Consider the following 18,272-nt stretch of genomic DNA (forward strand, 5'->3'; position numbering starts at 1 on the left):
CATTTCTTAACATTAGCACGTATTCCCAGGGAAAAAACTGGCTCCCTATGAATCAAGAAAAGGTTGAAGTGACTCAAATCAGAATTTCATTTAGGCTTATTATCAAGATAATGAGAAAAACTGTATAGCAGGAGGGGGAAAAAAAAGATCCAAATAACACCAAGAAGGCTATGGCGGTGGAGCTTTGGGGTGGGGAGGTAGGATGTCATTCTGTCTAGTTGATACTTTCGTTTCTTCAAGTACAATTTCTCCAGTTAAAAAAAAATCTCTGTCTTTGGAGTCAGAGGTCATGGGTTCAAATCCTGACCCCGCCAATTGTCAGCTGTGTGACTTTGGGCAAGTCACTTAACTTCTCCAGTTCCCTCATCTGTAAAATGGGGATTAAGACTGTGAGCCCCCCGTGAGACAACCTGATCACCTTGTAACCTCCTCAGCGCTTAGAACAGTGCTTTGCACAGAGTAAGCGCTTAATAAATGCCATCATCATCATCATCATCATGAAACTCACATGGCACCCAATCTTTTGTAGTAACCTTGGAACAATGTCACCTCTAAAAATCTCATTTGACATGAGAAACTCAACTTTAGCAAGAAGCAAAAAGAATTCTTACCTTCTATATCGGATTACAATCCAAGTTCAACTATGTTGTCTATCATTTTCAGTTGCTTTGTGTGTTATCTTAAACGCAGGTGTGAGATAACGCTGAGGCAAGCAGGTTCTCACCCACTAATGCTAGCTGTCAATTCCCAACTCCAAGGTCATCTTCAAAAATGAATCCCAAAATGGGGCCCGGTTGATTCTTCCTCCCTGCCTTTCACTTCTGCACATGTGCAGAGTAGTTTGCTCCAGGCATACTACATTTGAGAAAAGTTCCAGTTGACTCAGAAACAGTGGAAGGGGAAAAAAGTAAAGGGAAAATAATAGGGTACGTTTCTTTTTCTCTATATCTATATAGGTCTTTTCTTTATACCTTTTAGTTTCTCTGACCATTTTTCCAAAGGTATATAACTCAATGGCATGTCCTGGCTTGTATTTCTCACATGGCTGTGGTCGAAATGGTATATATTCCCTCCCCCTCACCCCTGACAATACAACCGGGTGTTCGCTATAAACTGTGTTTATGGAGAACTTCAATAGTTCATACATTTCACTAGATCTCTCCGTGTGGATCAGACAAGCATACACCATTCCATCATCCCTTGTACATATTTCCTATTCTATTCATTTTGTTAATATGTGCATCTAGCTTTATTTCTTTTTATTCTGATGACTTGACACCTGTCCACATTTTGTTTTGTTGTCTGTCTCCCCCTTCTAGATTGTTAGCCCGTTGTTGAGTAGGGACCGTTTCTATATGTTGCCGACTTGTACATCCCAAGCGCTTAGTACAGTGCTCTGCACACAGTAAGCACTCAATAAATATGATTGAATTGAACTGAATCCCAAACTCAGAATTAGTCAATACTCTTTAATGAGTATCTGCTGTGTGCACTGTATTAAGTGCTTGCATGATAACAACAGAGACATGATCAGCAGATGCCCAGCTATAAGAGAAATGAAGACTCCAACGTGAGCAGTCTCTCTTTTCACCCTAATCCACCACCTCTAACCTCAACTTTATGAGTTGGGTATGCTGTTCAAAGCGAAGCCTCTTGGATACACCTCAAGATCTGAGGAAAATATTACCTTTACTGGTTATTTAATGTGTTTGTTTTCAGCAAGTCAATCTGAGTGTTGACAAGTCATCACCTCTATGGTTGGGTTACAATCTTCCAGATCTTCTAAAGCCTTTCAGCACTGTTATATCTAATCCTCTTCATGTCAACCATTCTCAAATCCCCAAAGTACAGGAAAATAAAGGTCAGATTGGAAGAGACAAAAGGCATTGGATGGAGAAACGTGGTCCATGTACAAATGTCTGCTGTTGAGTCAATATTGAATTAAGATAAAATAACATAAATGGTAATTGCAAAAACAAATTAAATGCAACGTAACTGAAATTTGGATTGATTGGCATCTCGTCATCAGTGGTATTTAAAGAGTATTTACTATGTGCAGAGCACTCTACTAAGTGGTTGGGAGAGAAGAATGATAACATGGCTCAATGGAAAGAGCACGGGTTTTGGAGTCAGAAGTCATGGGTTCAAATTCTGACTCCACCAATTTTCAGCTGTGTGACTTTGGGCAAGGCACTTAACTTCTCTGTGCCTCAGTTACCTCATCTGTAAAATAGGGATTAAGATTGTGAGCCCCACGTGGGACAACCTGATTACCTTGTATCCTCCCCAGCACTTAGAACAGTGCTTTGCACATAGTAAGTACTTAATAAAATGCTATTATTATTATTATATAGTTAGAGAGCACGATGTGCTCAAACACTGTGCTACAACATTGTGCCCCATGCTCTGCACACAGAAAGCGCTCAATAAATATGATTGAACGAATGAATTTTGGGATTTATCTTTGAAGATGACCTTGAGTTTGGGAATTGACACTGTGCTAAGCCCTGGGATAGATAGAAGATAATTCAGGCACAGTCCCTGTCAAACTCGGGGCTCATGTTCTAAGAGGGAGGTTGAGCACTTTTACACAGATAAAAATAAATCTCTAAGAATAATCTTTTCTCCATCCAATATTATTTCATTTTACCATGCTGCCTTGAAAAATGCAATCCAAATCTAGCCAATATTCAGAATGAATCAATCCCGCCTTTTGAAAAATAGGTTGAATGCCCAACAAAAAAATCTCCGTAATAAAAGCATCAAAAGGGTGTTCAATCTTCCCAAGGAATTTGCTTGAGGGGGGAACATAACCATAAATTATATGGGGAGAAATGTCATCACTTCATTGTCCCTAGAAAAAATGGGGTGTGTATTTGCTTTTGTGTGCGTGGGAGGGTGGGGGGAACACCAAGGAAATAGCACAATTGCACCACTCTGAGTTGCTTTGGGTTGCAGAGAGAAACACATCGATTTGGCCCTCATCTCATCATAGTGATGATTTTTTTATCTTGTCTTGTAACGGTAGGAGTTGCTACCCCAGGGAAGAAATATATGGTTAGAGTCCAGAGAACAGGTTTAGGGAGTTCCGTACTGAGTTTATTTAGCAAAAGTGGTAACGATGTAACTGATAATATGTGCAGAGCTTTGAACTACACAAAGAGGAGAGATGCATGACCATCCCTGGCCCTCCGGAGTCTCGTTATCATGAAAAGAGCCTGGGCAGGACAGTCAGAAAGGGAAAGAGAAACAGGGTCAATTGAGCAAAGTAAAGAAACTAAATCCTCTAATATACCACCATCCATTCTAAAAAAAAAAAACCTTCAGGTGAGAAGTATACAATTTTAATGAATATCCCATGAGGTACTTCAATTTCTCATTAGCTAATTGGGAGTAGATTTCCTGTTGCTAAACTGGACTACTAAACACTTTGAAAGGCATACACCCACAAAGCCTCTCTTGTGGATCTTGAAAGAGAAACAATCCAGATATGTACCCTAGTCTAGTGGAAACTGGGACTTGAAATCAAGAGACCTAAGCTTTAATCCTGGTCCTGACACATGTCTATTATTGTGAGTTTTGCAAATGACAGATTTTCTGTACTTCAGTTTCCTCATCTGTAAAATGGGGATTATATTACCTGTTTTCCTTCTTACTTGGTCTGGAAACTCTATGTGGGACAGGGACTCTGTCTGATTTAATTTGTGTCTACCCCAGTGATTAGCAAATAGGAAGCGCTTAAAAATATTATTATTATTATTATTATTATGCCATAAACTAGGATCAATATACCTATTGCTTGTCCTCCACAGACAATAAGCCTACCATGTTGACAAATTGTGGTTTTACAAGGCTTGTCACTAAGCAACCATGAAGCTGTTTGCCTCAGTAATATTAATGTGCTATGACTGAACTTGCTGACAAAGTTTAGAAAAACCTCCCGATTGTTCATTTCGTCATTGGTGAAATTGTTCTTTTCTCCACAGAAGTGATACTGGTGAATAGCTTCAGAATTAAAGGACCATTCACACAAAGCCCCAAGACTCCAGAATGTTCTGCTTGGTTCATTAAAGGATGTAAAATAGGTCCCAAGTGAAAGCCAAAGGAAGGAGGATGAGGTGATATATGGATGAGGAGAAGCAGCGTGGCTCAGTGGAAAAGAGCACGGGCTTTGGAGTCAGAGGTCATGGGTTCAAATCCCAGCTCTGCCAATTGTGAGCTGTGTGACTTTGGGTAAGTCACTTAACTCCTCTGTGCCTCAGTTACCTCATCTGTAAAATGAGGATTAAGACTGTGAGCCCCCGTGGGACAACCTGATCACCTTGTAACCTCCCCAGTGCTTAGAACAGTGCTTTGCACATAGTAAGCGCTAAATAAATGCCATCATCATTATTATTATTATTATAAGAAGGGGGTGTCAGGGTCTGTCAGGATATGGAGCTCAAGGGGTACAATCTCCCTCTCACCAGAGATTGGGGCTCCAGCAGAAGCCAGCATGCTTGGAGAAGAGGCAGGTGAACAGCGTGGCTCAGTGGAAAGAGTACAGGCTTGGGAGTCAGAGGTCATGGGTTCTAATCCTGACTCCACCACTTATCAGCTGTGTGACTTTGGGCAAGTCACTTCACTTCTCTGGGCCTCAGTTACCCCATCTCAAATGGGGATGAAGACCGTGAGCCCCACGTGAGACAACCTGATTACCTTGTATCTACCCCAGTGTTTAGAACAGTGCTTGCCACATAGTAAGTGCTTAACAAATACCATTATTAACAGTGCTTTGCACATAGTAAGCACTTAATAAATGCCATTATTATTATTATTATTGTCAATGGCTGTCCTCTATTCATAATAATAATAATAATGATGGTATTTGTTAAGCACTTACTATGTGCAAAGAACTAAATGCTGGGGGGATACAAGGTGGTCAGGTTGTCCCACATGGAGCTCACAGTCTTGATCCCCACTTTACAGATGAGGGAACTGAGGCACAGAGAAGTGAAGTGATTTCCCCAAAGTCACACAGCTGACAATTGGCGGAGCTGGGATTTGAACCCATGACCTCTGACTCCAAAGCCCGTGCTCTTTCCACTGAGCCACGCTGCTTCTCTATGGGTTAAACTTGGCTAATCCGGTTTTTTCAATGGTTGCATTTGTGAGTAGGTTGATTCCAGTTTCCTCTAGGAATGAAGGGAAACTGCTCGCAGTTCATGTTGGACCGGCAGTTGCTCTCCTCTGCTGAGAAGAGGGTGGCCACTCCACTCTACGTGACTCCAGTCGTGGGCGAATGACCTGTCAGACTCCAAGAAAGCCCAGTCAAATCCAGAATTCGACCACATGGTGTTGGACCAGAAGATGAGTGAAGTGGGCCTATGCAACCCTTTATTTTCAGTACAGTGTGGATGACGGCAAGCTCCTCTACACAGGCCTGAGTTTCTTGGACCTATGTGATCCCTTAGTCTTGGTGCACTGGGAGTAAGGACATTCACATCTACACAAGCATGAACTCAATGGATCTCTGCCATCCCTTATTCTTGGTACATTGTGAGTAAGGACATTCACATCTACACAAGCATGAACTCAATGGGTCTCTACCATCCCTTATTCTTGGTACATTGTGAGTAAGGACATTCACATCTACACAAGCATGAACCCAATGGGTCTCTGACATCCCTTATTCTTGGTACACTGTAGGTAAGGGCAGTCTCGTCTACACAGCATGATTGAAGAGGATCCCCACAGTTTCAAATTTGTGGGTTTTGGGGGAGAGGCAGTCAACTCACACCAAGCATGACTACAATAATAATGATGGCATTTATTAAGCGCTTACTGTGTGCAAAGCACTGTACAAGGTGATCAGGTTGTCCCACAGGGGGCTGACAGTCTTAATCCCCATTTTACAGAGGAGGTAACTGAGGCCTAGAGAAGTGAAGTGACTTGCCCAAAGTCACACAGCTGACAGTTGGTGGAGCTGGGATTTGAACCCATGACCTCTGACTCCAAAGCCCGGGCTTTTTCCACTGAGCCACGCTGCTTCAAGGGGCTCACACAATCCCTTAAATGAGGTACACTGTGGGGAAGAGCAGGCTCACCTATCCTGAACCTGGGTGGCATGGGCCCACGCAATCCCTCACCCTTCATGCACTGTGGGTGAAGTCAGTCTCCTCTACATCGAAGTAATCTTCCAGAACCTCCTAACTGCTTCTCCTCCTACTCCTTATAGCAGAATAATCAGGCTGATTGACTTGATAATCCAGGAATCCAAGTGCTTCAGTGATAACAGGTTTATCAGGTAGAAAGGTATTGGATTCAGAAGACACAATTAGAAACCACCCTACCCACGATAAAGAAATCTTTTCAGCGAAACCAAAAAATAAATACCATTGTTCAGTCTCTTTGTCCTACTGGATCATCTATAAAAATCAAGCCAGCAGCTCAACAGCAGTAAAAACCTTCAAGAAATTGTTTTTTTTTTCAAGTATTCTTGCTGAAATAATGACAGATGCTAAAATTACATAGAAACATGTACGTTGTAATCAGAAACTTTTGAATTGGAAGCTACATTTTCAACAAATTACCTTCCATGAAGAAAAGCTAAAATTATCCTTAGACAAGATGAATGTATCATTCCAACCCAAAGACAAAGTGGAGTCTTTGTACATTTCTTCATTGCTTTCATTTCTTCCCTGGAGAAAATGAAAGATTTCTAGCAAGATGTAGAATTTAAGAAATAGTAAGGATGTTATGGTCTGACAAAATGATGCCTCAGAGATGGAGGCATCTAAAGAGCTTAGTACAATGCTCTGCACACAGTAAGTGCTCAGTAAATACTATTGATTGATATTATTATTACCACCGATCAGGCATTCCCCTACTTACAGTGGTGGAATTAGAATTCAGATCTTCCAATTTCCACTGGACAACAGCAAAGTCATTGGGGTCAAAAAATATTTCACACCTGAAATGAGATGGAGGAAGAAGCGGTAAGATTTGAATTGAGATCTACTGAATCTCAGGGGAAGAGGAGACCAGTGAATTCAGAGAGACTATCTCGTTATGAGGAAACAAGGCAAGGGAGAAATAGAATTTGTCTTTCCTGAGCCGTTTGAAAAGGTCGTGAGGTTCTCAGTCAGCCGATCCTCTAGAGAATAACAAGAGAACAATCACACGCAGGGAAGAAGTTCAGGTTAGGAAGTTAGATCTGTTTATCTTTCTTATTCTACCTCCTGAGTGCGGATGGCATTACCCAGACACTGGTTGAAAAGAAGGCATCTTGGAATATTTTTAGAGCCGGGATACCTAGTCCGAAGGGAGTAGTGTGTTGATCTAAGTTTCTCTCAATGTTAAAGTGGTGAATTGAATTCCATTAGCTACATCAAAACCATCAGCATATATAATGAGCACAAAAGTGTGTGAAGCATTGTATTCTATGCTTAGAAAGCACCTCTGAGTTAGTGGTCATGATCCCTAGCCTCAGAGTGTTTACAATCCAGCGGGGTAGACAGTCACTGAATATATTCATTAGCAATCCTGATATTTCCCTTCTCTTACTATCACTGCATAGGAAGAAGAAATGACACACCTGTAGATCTCTCCCCAGGGTCATGACTGACAACACATTAGAAAAAGAAAGCCATCATATCAAGCACAGGTCTAGGATGAGGCCACAAAACTAATTTATTTTGCGATATAATCCTGAATCTAAGATAGAGGAGAAATGTAAATGCATTAATCTATCTCCCTAATGTCACAGTTTTAATTTAATACATTACCGAGAAGATAAATCTCTGAATACATCCAGCATCAATAGCATGAATTGTTATGATTTTGTTAATAAGCCATGGAAATTAACATGGGCATCGCTAGCATTTTAAAACCATAATCTGTATGCAATTCATTGTTCGGTAAAAGCTAACACTACGTAGATAACCGGAGAAGTTATGATATCTCACTAATTTGGTCTGACAGCTCTGAGACGGTTGACAAACTAGAAATTGAATGGGCTGTCTGATCTGTTCCCTTCTCAATTCAGACCTTCAACCTGAAAACTAGCAACAGCGAGAGCTGAAGAAAGGCGAGAAGAAAATAAGGGTAAGTGGGGGTGGAGAATGAGGGAAATGAGCCTTGGGGGGTATTTCTATTTTGGTCTTTCAAGAGGACAACAAAATACTGTATTATACATATATATATATATATGTATATATATATATACATATATATACATACATATGCTGTTTGTTAAGCACTTACATGTGTTATGTACTGTTCTAAATTCTGTGTTAGATAAGAGTTAATTCAGTTAGATGCAGTCCCTGACCCACATGGGGCTGTCAGTTAAAAGGAGGGGGAACAAGTATTGAATCCCCATTTTACAGTTGAGGAACCTGAGGCACTGAAAAGTTAAGGGACTTGCCCAAGGTCACAAAGCAGGAAAATGGCAGAGCTGGGATTAGTCCCCTGAGTCCCAGGCCCATAGTATATCTGCTAGTCCACACTGCTATGGCACTTGAAAATGTTTGTGACTGCCATGAAAGAGGCATAGAGAGGTAAATCCAAAGTATTCATTCATTCAATCGTATTTATTGAGCACTTACTGTGTGCAGAGCACTGTTCTAAGTGCTCGAAAAGTACAATTCAGCAATAGAGACAATCCCTGCCCACAACGGGTTTGCCTTTTAAAATAAGTAGGGCTGGAATTTAAATGAAGTAGCAAAATAATCTGGCACTTTCTTAAAATTTGAGCCTCTTGTGGATCAGGAACTGTGTAATTCTAACCTGTGTATTCTTTCCCAGCATTGACATGCTGCTCTGCACTCTTTGGATCTTAATAATCGCATTACTGCTTTCTGATATTATTATTATTATTATTATTATTATCACTTTCTATAAGTAAGGCAGATTACTAGGAACAGAATAAATAACCCAAGACCCAAATGGAAACAACTGGTTTATGCTAAAATTGCCAGGAAAAAAACAAAGACTAGCAAATCTGAACAAGTAATCTACTTCCTGAATATACTTTTAATTTTGTACCGAGCTGCTGCAGAGACATTTCAGTAAAATCTCATTTATGCCATGCAGAAATAGATTTAGTTTTTATAGTGTGTATACACACTTAATGTGCCTGTAAATCCTATTCAGTGGTATTTATTCTGGCGCTTTCCATAGATGGGAAAGAAACTCAAGTAGACTGTTGACAAGCAGGAAGGCAGAATCAATGAATCCATAGTATTTTTTGAGCTCTTACTGTGTACTAAGCACTTAGGAGAGTACAAATACAACAGATCTTGTGAAGATGTTCTCTGACCACAAGGAGTTTATAATCTAGAAAGCGAGACATAAATTAAAATAAACGATGGACAGGTACATAAATGGTATGGAGATGAGGGTGGGGTGAATACAGAATATGATTAGATACCCGGGACACTTTCCTACATGCTTTAACTTTTAGGAATAAGTCAGGAAAACATGGATATCCTTCCAAAGTAGAACACTAGAATGTTGCTCTACTTTGCTGTCTTGAGGTGTATCTCATGGATGTATAGAATATTCTATGGAAGAAACTGAGTCTTCAAAATGGATTTACACTGCAACAGGTCCTATATTATAGTAGGAAGCCAATGTAATATTTTGTTAAATACTTAAATATAGCAAAGAGCTATGCAGTATTTTCTTTTAAACTTTCACAGAGAATTAAGGTCCCAAACAGATGCTGAAATCACAGACTGAGAATATGACTAATGTTTAATGATAGGGTACAATATGATAACATAAAGAACAAACCAAAATAGAGCAGGGAGTTAAACAGTTCCCCCATCACCAAATATGGAAGAATAGCAGAAAAAGAGTTGGCCGTTTATGACAAGTTCTATCACAATATTTTCTCAAATTTGTCTTTAAAAATGTCAGCCAGGCAACATGATTTGAAGTTGAAAGTGACAGTACCAAAGAGAAGGAAGTGATTTACAATCACATTTCATACTTGGCGATCTCATACTATTCAACATCACAGATGAAGTATTGCCTCTTTTGAAAAAAAAAAGAAAAGCAAGTTTAGAAAATAATATGCCTCAGAAAAAACGTTATCACTCACGCAACTGCAGTTGATTTTGTTATTCTAATATGGATGACCAGCTTTCTATTCTGTTGAACTACTCAGAGTATAGACTTCTTGGGATCAGGTAATGTGTCCTGGGCTTCTGCTGTGAGCATGCATGATAATCAGTGGGTGCTCAATTAATACAACAGCTTCTATTATAGTAGTTTTCCATTCAAGTTCACACACCCCAAAATACCAATAAAAAATAGCTTGGTGGATGCTACAGGAATTTTTTCCACAATTCTGACATGCAGTTCTCATATTCTCGAATTGTTCATATTTAAATATATTGTCCAAAAGGCTATATTATGAAACTCAAGTTTGGCAGTCCTGTCCATAGATCAACAAAGGTTTCAGGTTTTGCTCTTTCTGAGGTGATCATCATACCAGTCATGAATCTAATAATAATAATAATAATAATAATAATAATAATAATAATGGCATTTATTAAGTGCTTACTATGTGCAAAGCACTGTTCTAAGCCCTGGGGAGGTTACAAGGTGATCAGGTTGTCCCACAGCGGGCTCACAGTCTTAATCCCCTGAGGTAACTGAGGCACAGAGAAGTTAAGAGACTTGCCCAAAGTCACACAGCTGACAGTTGGTGGAGCCTCAGTTCCCTCATCTGTAAAATGGGGATTAAGACTGTGAGCCCCACGTGGGACAACCTGATCACCTTGTATCCCCCAAGCGCTTAGAACATCACTTTGCACATAGTAAGTGCTTAACAAATGCCATCATTATTATTTTGAGAAGCAGCATGGCTCAGCGGAAAGAGCACGGGCTTGGGAGTCAGAGGTCATGGGTTCTAATCCCAACTCTTCCACTTGTCAGCTGTGTGACCTTGGGCAAGTCACTTAACTTCTCTGTGCCTCAGTTCCCTCATCTGTAAAATGGGGATTAAGACTGTGAGCCCCACGTGGAACAACCTTGATTACCTCGATTATCCCCCCAGTGCTTAGAACAGTGCTTGGCACATAGTAAGCACTTAATAAATACCAGCATTATTATTATTATCATTATAAGGAATCCGGAAACCAGGAGAGGATCAAATCATCATCCTCTCCTTATATGCCAGAGTGACTTTCTCTCCTTTCTTTGGCTTACCTCTTGTTCCTCTCAACACTCGTCTTTCATTCTGTTTCCACTCTTGTCCCCATTATATTTTCCTAGGAACTCATGTTCAGAACTTCAGCTGAACTGTTTCTGTACAGGGGAGGATTATCAAGCACATTTGATGCCAGCTGGGTGCCTGAATAAATGGAAAGGGAAGCTTAACCTCCTGCAATCTGCCTTCCAAGATAAGACAAAGTGTCCCTTAGATATTTCAGAAATGTAAGGCCAACGTTTATACCAAGTGTCATTAAAGCAGCTTACAAAGGATTTTTGCCACAGCAACAGCTAATGCCAAATATCTAGATAAACCAAACGGGGCCCCGAGAGGGGCAAAGTTGAGCTTTGAAAAATGCAAATGGCCCCGCCAATATTCACCAGATGCTGCAGCAACCTCTAATAATAGCAGATGCTTTTAGTCAGCGATTGCTTCCTGGATGCCATCCATGACCATTAGTCTAGAATTCCTTTGTTTAGTTGCTGGGATTTCTCCATGCAGAAGTTTCTTCCAAGCCTGGGGCTCTGTCTCTCCCCTCAGGTAGCAGCTGTCTGGCATTCACAATCCAACATCAACTGGCTTCTTCTGATGCGCGAGGTCGGATCGTGACTCATCGAATGCCTTATCACCCATTTTTTTTTTGGGGGGGGGGGGCGGGTATTGCAGTCCCCAGATATCTTCTGTGGAGTCTTCTCCCCAGACGATCTACTCTCAGATTACATTTTCTCATATTCAAGTTAATACAAGAACACATTAGCTCAAACATATTGTTTCCCCACTGCATCCCTTTTACTTGCTACTTCTTTATCAGCAGTTAGGCTGATATTATTTTCATTATGCCTTGACTGTAGTCCTCTTTCTGTTCTATTTTCTTAAGACCCATTTTTAAAGGGCTTCAATAAAACCGAACTTGAGGCACCCAGAGATTTCAATCTTTCGATTTCCCTTTCATTTATTTATCACCTTGCTTTCCCTTGGGCATTGGCCCTGGTTATTCTCTCTCACCAAATTTGCAGTCTTTTTTTTTTTTTTTTGGTTTTACATTTGAAACCTTTTGACTAGGTATCTTGACCTGATTTCTTCCTTCTCGATTTCAAGGCCTGTTAGCAACTTATGGAGAGGCCTGAATCTCAGCCTAACCCTGCCCTATATCTTTCCTTTGGGAAGAGTACTGTACTATGTGCTTGGGAGAGTTCAAAAGAGCTAGCAGACACAAAGATAATGAAATCACAGTAAGGAATTGCTCTCATTATCTTCCTTCTCATATATTCACATTTCTCACCCCCATAATTAGACTGGGAGCCGCATGTGGGACAGGGCCTGTGTCCAAATTTAATAATCTTGTACTTACAACAGTGCTTTGAAGAGTCCTGGTTACCTAGTAAGCACTTAACAAACCTCTCAATTATTATTACTGCTCAAATAACAAGGCATGACTTTCAGGCCCTCTGGAGGCTCATAGGGTGTCTGAACTAGACTGCCAATTTCTCATCTATCAACTCTGTTGTATTGTAATAACAATAATAATAATAATGATGATGGTATCTGTTAAGCACTTAACTATGTGCCAGGCACTGTACTAAGCACTGGGGTCGATACAAGCCACAGTCCCTGTCCCATGTGGGGCTCGGTCTCAATCCTCATTTTATAGACGAGGCCCAGAGAAGTGAAGTGACTTACCCAAGGTCACAAAGCAGACAAGTGGCCAAGCCGGGATTAGAACCCATGACCTTCTGACTCCCAAGCCCGTGCTCTGTCCATTATGCCGTGCTGCTTGTCATACTCATATTTTCATTGTACTCTCCCAAGTGCTTAAAATCTTGCCCTGCACACAGTAAGTGATCAATAAATACCACAGATGGACTCACTGATAGTCAGAAAGGACACAGAGACTGAGCGTACGTAACCTGTCTCCTAACACTGCATTTTCCCAAGCACTTGGTATAGTGCTCTGCCTGAGATAAAACATTTGAAGATGTTATCTTTTTATCTACTAATGGTATTTTTTTATTTATGGTATCTGTTATTTATTTATGACACTGTTGATTGACAGCAATAATAATGGTACTCATTAAAGCACTGACAGAATTTGTAGTCATAATAATAATTATAGCATTTATCAGGTACTGGAATGGATACTAGATCATCTGAATCTCTTCCCCACACATGGTTTATAATGTAAGAAGGAGGGAAACCCGGTATCTTTTCCCTGTTTTACAGAAGAGGAAATCGAGGCCCAGATAATTTACTGACTTGTCTAACATCACACAGCAGGGCAGGGCCAGAGGTGGGATTGAAACTCAGGTTTTCTGACTCCCAATATGAAGGCACTTTTCACAAAGCCATGCTACCTCTTCAATATATATGATTTACTATATTCATTCCCTCAAAGGTACATTTCTCCCACTATCTACCCTGGGCACCTGAAGTCAATGCCCCAAATGAAACCAGGTCTCACAGTCTTTTTATCAACATCATCACCACTGGTATTTACTGGGAGATCACTGCTTGCAGAGCAGTATATTAAATACTTGTGCACATGCAACTAAAGTAGAAGAAAAGGCCTCTGCCCTCGAGGAGTTTCCAGTCAAATGAGGGAGAAGGGCCAACACAGATTCTTCATTAACAATAGGAATAAGAATGAAAGCAAAGTCAGCCAGTCAATTGAATCTACTGAGCACTTACTGGATACAGAGCACTTTACTAAGCACTTGGAAGAGTACAGTATAACAGACACATTCGCTGCCCACAATGAGCTTACAGTCTAGAAGGGGAGATACATCAAAGCAAATATACAAGGGGTGTCATCTTTTCACGCTGAGCTTGAGGATGGATTAGGGGCTGGGATTTTAATGGGAGGGATAAGGAAGACTGGGAGAGAATGGGCTTCCTAAGTCTAAAAGGCTGGAAAGCCACCATTTTGGTTCTTTTCAGCCCTGATGAGAAACTCAGGAGGAATTGTCAGGAAGTTGTGGTGAACCAGGCTGTGGGGGTGGGATCATTCACTGTCAACCAGACACTGGGGTCATTCTCCTGGAGAAATGGCACTTGTAGATACAAATGATGAGGGCAATATGATCAGTCAATCAATATTTGGTATTTATTGAGTGCTACCTATGTGCAGAGCACTGTACTAAGTGCCCCGGTAGAGTACAAGAATAAGTGAATGAATAAATGAATGCATGGCAGGAATAAACAGATCCACACCGGAGAACCAAGGATAATTACTGGGAGGCCAGAGGATGGTTGGGGGGAACGGCCTGGCGGACGAGGGGCAACTGACCGAAGGACTCGGTCACAGGGAGGGCATGGATAACAATGATAAAACTGTACTTATTTAGCCTTTCCTCACATTCAACATTTACTTTTCAAAGGCCTAAACTAGTGGCATTTTATCCACCTATAGCCCTGCTTGTTTTTCTGTCAGCCCTTTGAGAAAATGTTGATGGAGGTGTGTCCACAGATCACTTTCCGCCTAACATCTGTACGCCATTGTATGCCAGTTCAATTGTCTTTCCTGCATTCCCTTCACTGCCCTCTCCCTGCCCCATTTAGTCTCAAAGTATGGGCAGTGATGGTATAAAAAAAGCAATAAGTGGAATCTATTTTCATTTAAGGAATCAGCTCTTCCATCTTAAAGTCTGGAAATGATCAAGCCTCATCTTTTGGCTGCCCGGGTCTCCCCATCAAGTAGATAACTAAAGCAAAACCCTTGATTTGTGTTTTCATCTTCCCCCCTCTTCCTCTACATCATTCAATATTAAAAAACATGCCAGTCAACTCCTGTTAGTCCTGAATCTTTCAGTCACCAGAACTGAAGGACGGTATTCTATTATTTCGGATCCCGATGAGTGATGAACGCAAGATTGGTTTTGCGGCTGAGCTCTGACCCACAGTACCTTGGGTAATGCACAGCCACTGAAATGACACGGTATCGGAACTGAGAATTAATATGAAATAGCATATTCCAGAAGACCGGAGGAAAGGTTTCCTGTGAATTGTGTATCATCACAGTTCAGCCACTCCTGGAAGCTATTAAGGGATACCAATTACAAATTTACTAATAACCAATTTATAATAATAAAGGCATTTGTCAAGTGTCTAATATGTTCCTAAAACTACACTAAGCACTGAGGTAGATACCAGACGATTAAGATGGACATAGCCCCGTCCCACACAGGGCTCACGGTCTCAGTAGGAACCCCATTTTACATATGAGGAAACTGAAACAGAGTAGTTAAGTGACTTGCCTCAATGTCACACAGCAAAGCAAGTGGCAGAACCGAATTAGAACCCAGGCCCTCTGTCTCCCAGACCTGTGTTCTTTCCACTCAAGCATGCCTCTTTTCATGAGGTTTTGTCTCTTACTAGTGCCCTAGATTTTTTTAACCCCCTTACTTTTTATTAATAATAATAATAATAATAATAATAATAATAATAATAGCATTTATTAAGCACTTACTATGTGCAAAGCACTGTTCTAAGTGCTGGGGAGATTACAAGGTGATCAGGCTGTCCCACGTGGGGCTCACAGTCTTCATCCCCATTTTACAGATGAGGTAACTGAGGCACAGAGAAGTGAAGTGACTTGCCCAAGGTCACACAGCTGACAGTTGGTGGAGCCGGTATTCGAACCCATGACCTCTGACTCCAAAGCCCGGGCTCTTTCGACTGAGCCACGCTGCTTCTCTATTAGGTCTTTGTCAGAATCTCCTGGGATGATGTCCCCTCCTCCCCTTCTCCATCCCCCCCGCCTTACCTCCTTCCCTTCCCCACAACACCTGTATATAAGTATATATGTTTGTACGTATTTATTACTCTATTTATTTATTTATTTTACTTATACATATTTATTCTATTTATTTTATTCTGTTAATATGTTTTGTTTTGTTCTCTGTCTCCCCCTTCTAGACTGTGAGCCCACTGTTGGGTAGGGACCGTCTCTAGATGTTGACAACTTGTACTTCCCAAGCACTTAGTACAGTGCTCTGCACACAGTAAGCGCTCAGTAAATACGATTGAATGAATGAATGAGCTTCTCTGGGAGAGACACAGTCTCTAACTCCACAGTTTCTCAGGTAGCATAAGCACACTGTGCATGGGATCATTCCCTTCAATGCTTCTTCTCCTTTTGTTCAAAAAGAGAAGCAACTTTGAATTTTAAACAAAAAAATTCCTGTTGGTTTTTCCCACCCACGTCATCCCCAAGAGCAGCATAAGCAGTAGCATGACCTAGTGAAGCAGCGTGGCTCAGTGGAAAGAGCCCTGGCTTTGGAGTCAGAGGTCATGGGTTTGAAACCCAGCTCAGCCACATGTCTGCTGTGTGACCTTGAGCAAATCACTTAACTTCTCTGAGCCTCAGTTCCCTCATCTGTCAAATGGGGATGAAGCCTGTGAGCCCCACGAGGGACAACCTGATCACCTTGTATCCCCCCAGTGCTTAGAACAGTGCTTTGCACATAGTAAGCGCTTAACAAATGCCATTATTATTAGTATCATTATTAGTGGAAAGAGACCACGGAGCTATAGGACCTGCAAGTCAGAGAACCTGCTGTGTGACCTAGGGTAAGTCACTTAACTTCTATGTGCCTCAGTTTCCACATCTGTAAAATGGGGTTTCAATAGGTGTTCTCCCTCTACTTTGAGTGCGAGCCCCATGTGGGACAGAGACTATGTCTGACCTGATTGTCTTATATCTACCCCTGCACTTAAAACAGTGTTTGACACATAGTAAGTGCTTAAACACAATACTACTATTACTACCACAACTACTACTACTACTAAAAATCATCATCATCATCATAATAAACAACTGGGCAGGAAAAATTGCATGGTTAGGCTCACATAGTCTATAGCCTGTCATGGCTAGGGTATAGACCAAGTGTAGATTTCAGTCCCGCATAAATGGAATTTTTGTTGCAAATGTAGTTTTTTCATTAATCTGACAGCCTGGCTCAGTGGAAAGAGCACGGGCTTTGGAGTCAGAGGTCATGGGTTCAAAGCCCGGCTCCACCAACTGTCAGCTGTGTGACTTTGGGCTAGTCACTTAACTTCTCTGTGCCTCAGTTACCTCATCTGTGAAATGGGGATTAAGACTGTGAGCCCCCCGTGGGACAACCTGATCACCTTGTAACCTCTCCAGCGATTAGAACAGTACTTTGCACATAGTAAGTGCTTAATAAACCCCATCATTATTATTATTATTATTCGAGTCCCTGAACTGGCAGTTCCTCTTGTCAGACTGCCCCATTAAAATAGACTAGCCACTTTTCTTGTCTTATGCCGTCGAGTCGTTTCTGACCCATTGCGACACCATGGACACAGCTCTCCCAGAACGCTCTCCTTCTGCAATCACTCTGGTAGTGCATCCATAGAGGTTTCTTGGTAAAAATGCAGAAGAGTTTTACCATCGCCTCCTTCCGCACAGTTAAGTTGCCCTCAACTCTCTCCCGTGCTGCTGCTGCCCAACATAGGTGAGTTTTGATTTGGAGCAGATTGCCTTCCATTCGCTAACCACTGCCCAAGCTACAAATGGAATGGGTAGGCCTCTGCTTGACTCTCCCTCCTATAGCTGAGACTGGTAGAGTACTGGAACTCTCCAGATGCAACCCTGGGAGGATTACTTACCACTTACCCAGGCAGAGAAGTAGATTTCTTTGTCCCAATAAAGCCCAGATGCAAGGTTGTTTATATATTGCTGTCTGAATACCTAGAACATTTAGTTCAACGGTTGCACGGAAAGGCTGGCCCTGGGCATCCTGAGAAATGTTGAAGGATAAGAATGTCTTCTAAGAGACATTCACACACTCTATATTTCCACTCTAGCCAATCAATCCATAATAATAACAATAATGATGGCATTTATTAAGCGCTTACTATGTGCCAAGCACTGTTCTAAACGCCGGGGAGGTTACAAGGTGATCAGGTTGTCCCACGGGGGGCTCACAGTCTTAATCCCCATTTTACAGATGAGGCCACTCAGGCACAGAGAAGTGAAGTGACTTGTACAAAGTCACACAGCTGGCAATTGGCGGACCCGGGATTTGAACCCATGACCTCTGACTCCAAA

At 41.4% G+C, this 18,272-nt stretch overlaps 1 non-coding gene across 1 annotated transcript; it reads right to left on the bottom strand.

Annotated features, from left to right (window-relative positions):
• Positions 1-17,686: 17,686 nt before the first annotated feature.
• LOC119939777 lies at positions 17,687-17,823 on the bottom strand. The gene has a single exon (XR_005454740.1). It is a non-coding gene; the product is annotated as a small nucleolar RNA SNORA7 (small nucleolar RNA).
• Positions 17,824-18,272: the final 449 nt, after the last annotated feature.

Source organism: Tachyglossus aculeatus, chromosome 17 (assembly GCF_015852505.1).
Source record: "Tachyglossus aculeatus isolate mTacAcu1 chromosome 17, mTacAcu1.pri, whole genome shotgun sequence".
Taxonomy (NCBI): Eukaryota; Metazoa; Chordata; class Mammalia; order Monotremata; family Tachyglossidae; genus Tachyglossus; species Tachyglossus aculeatus.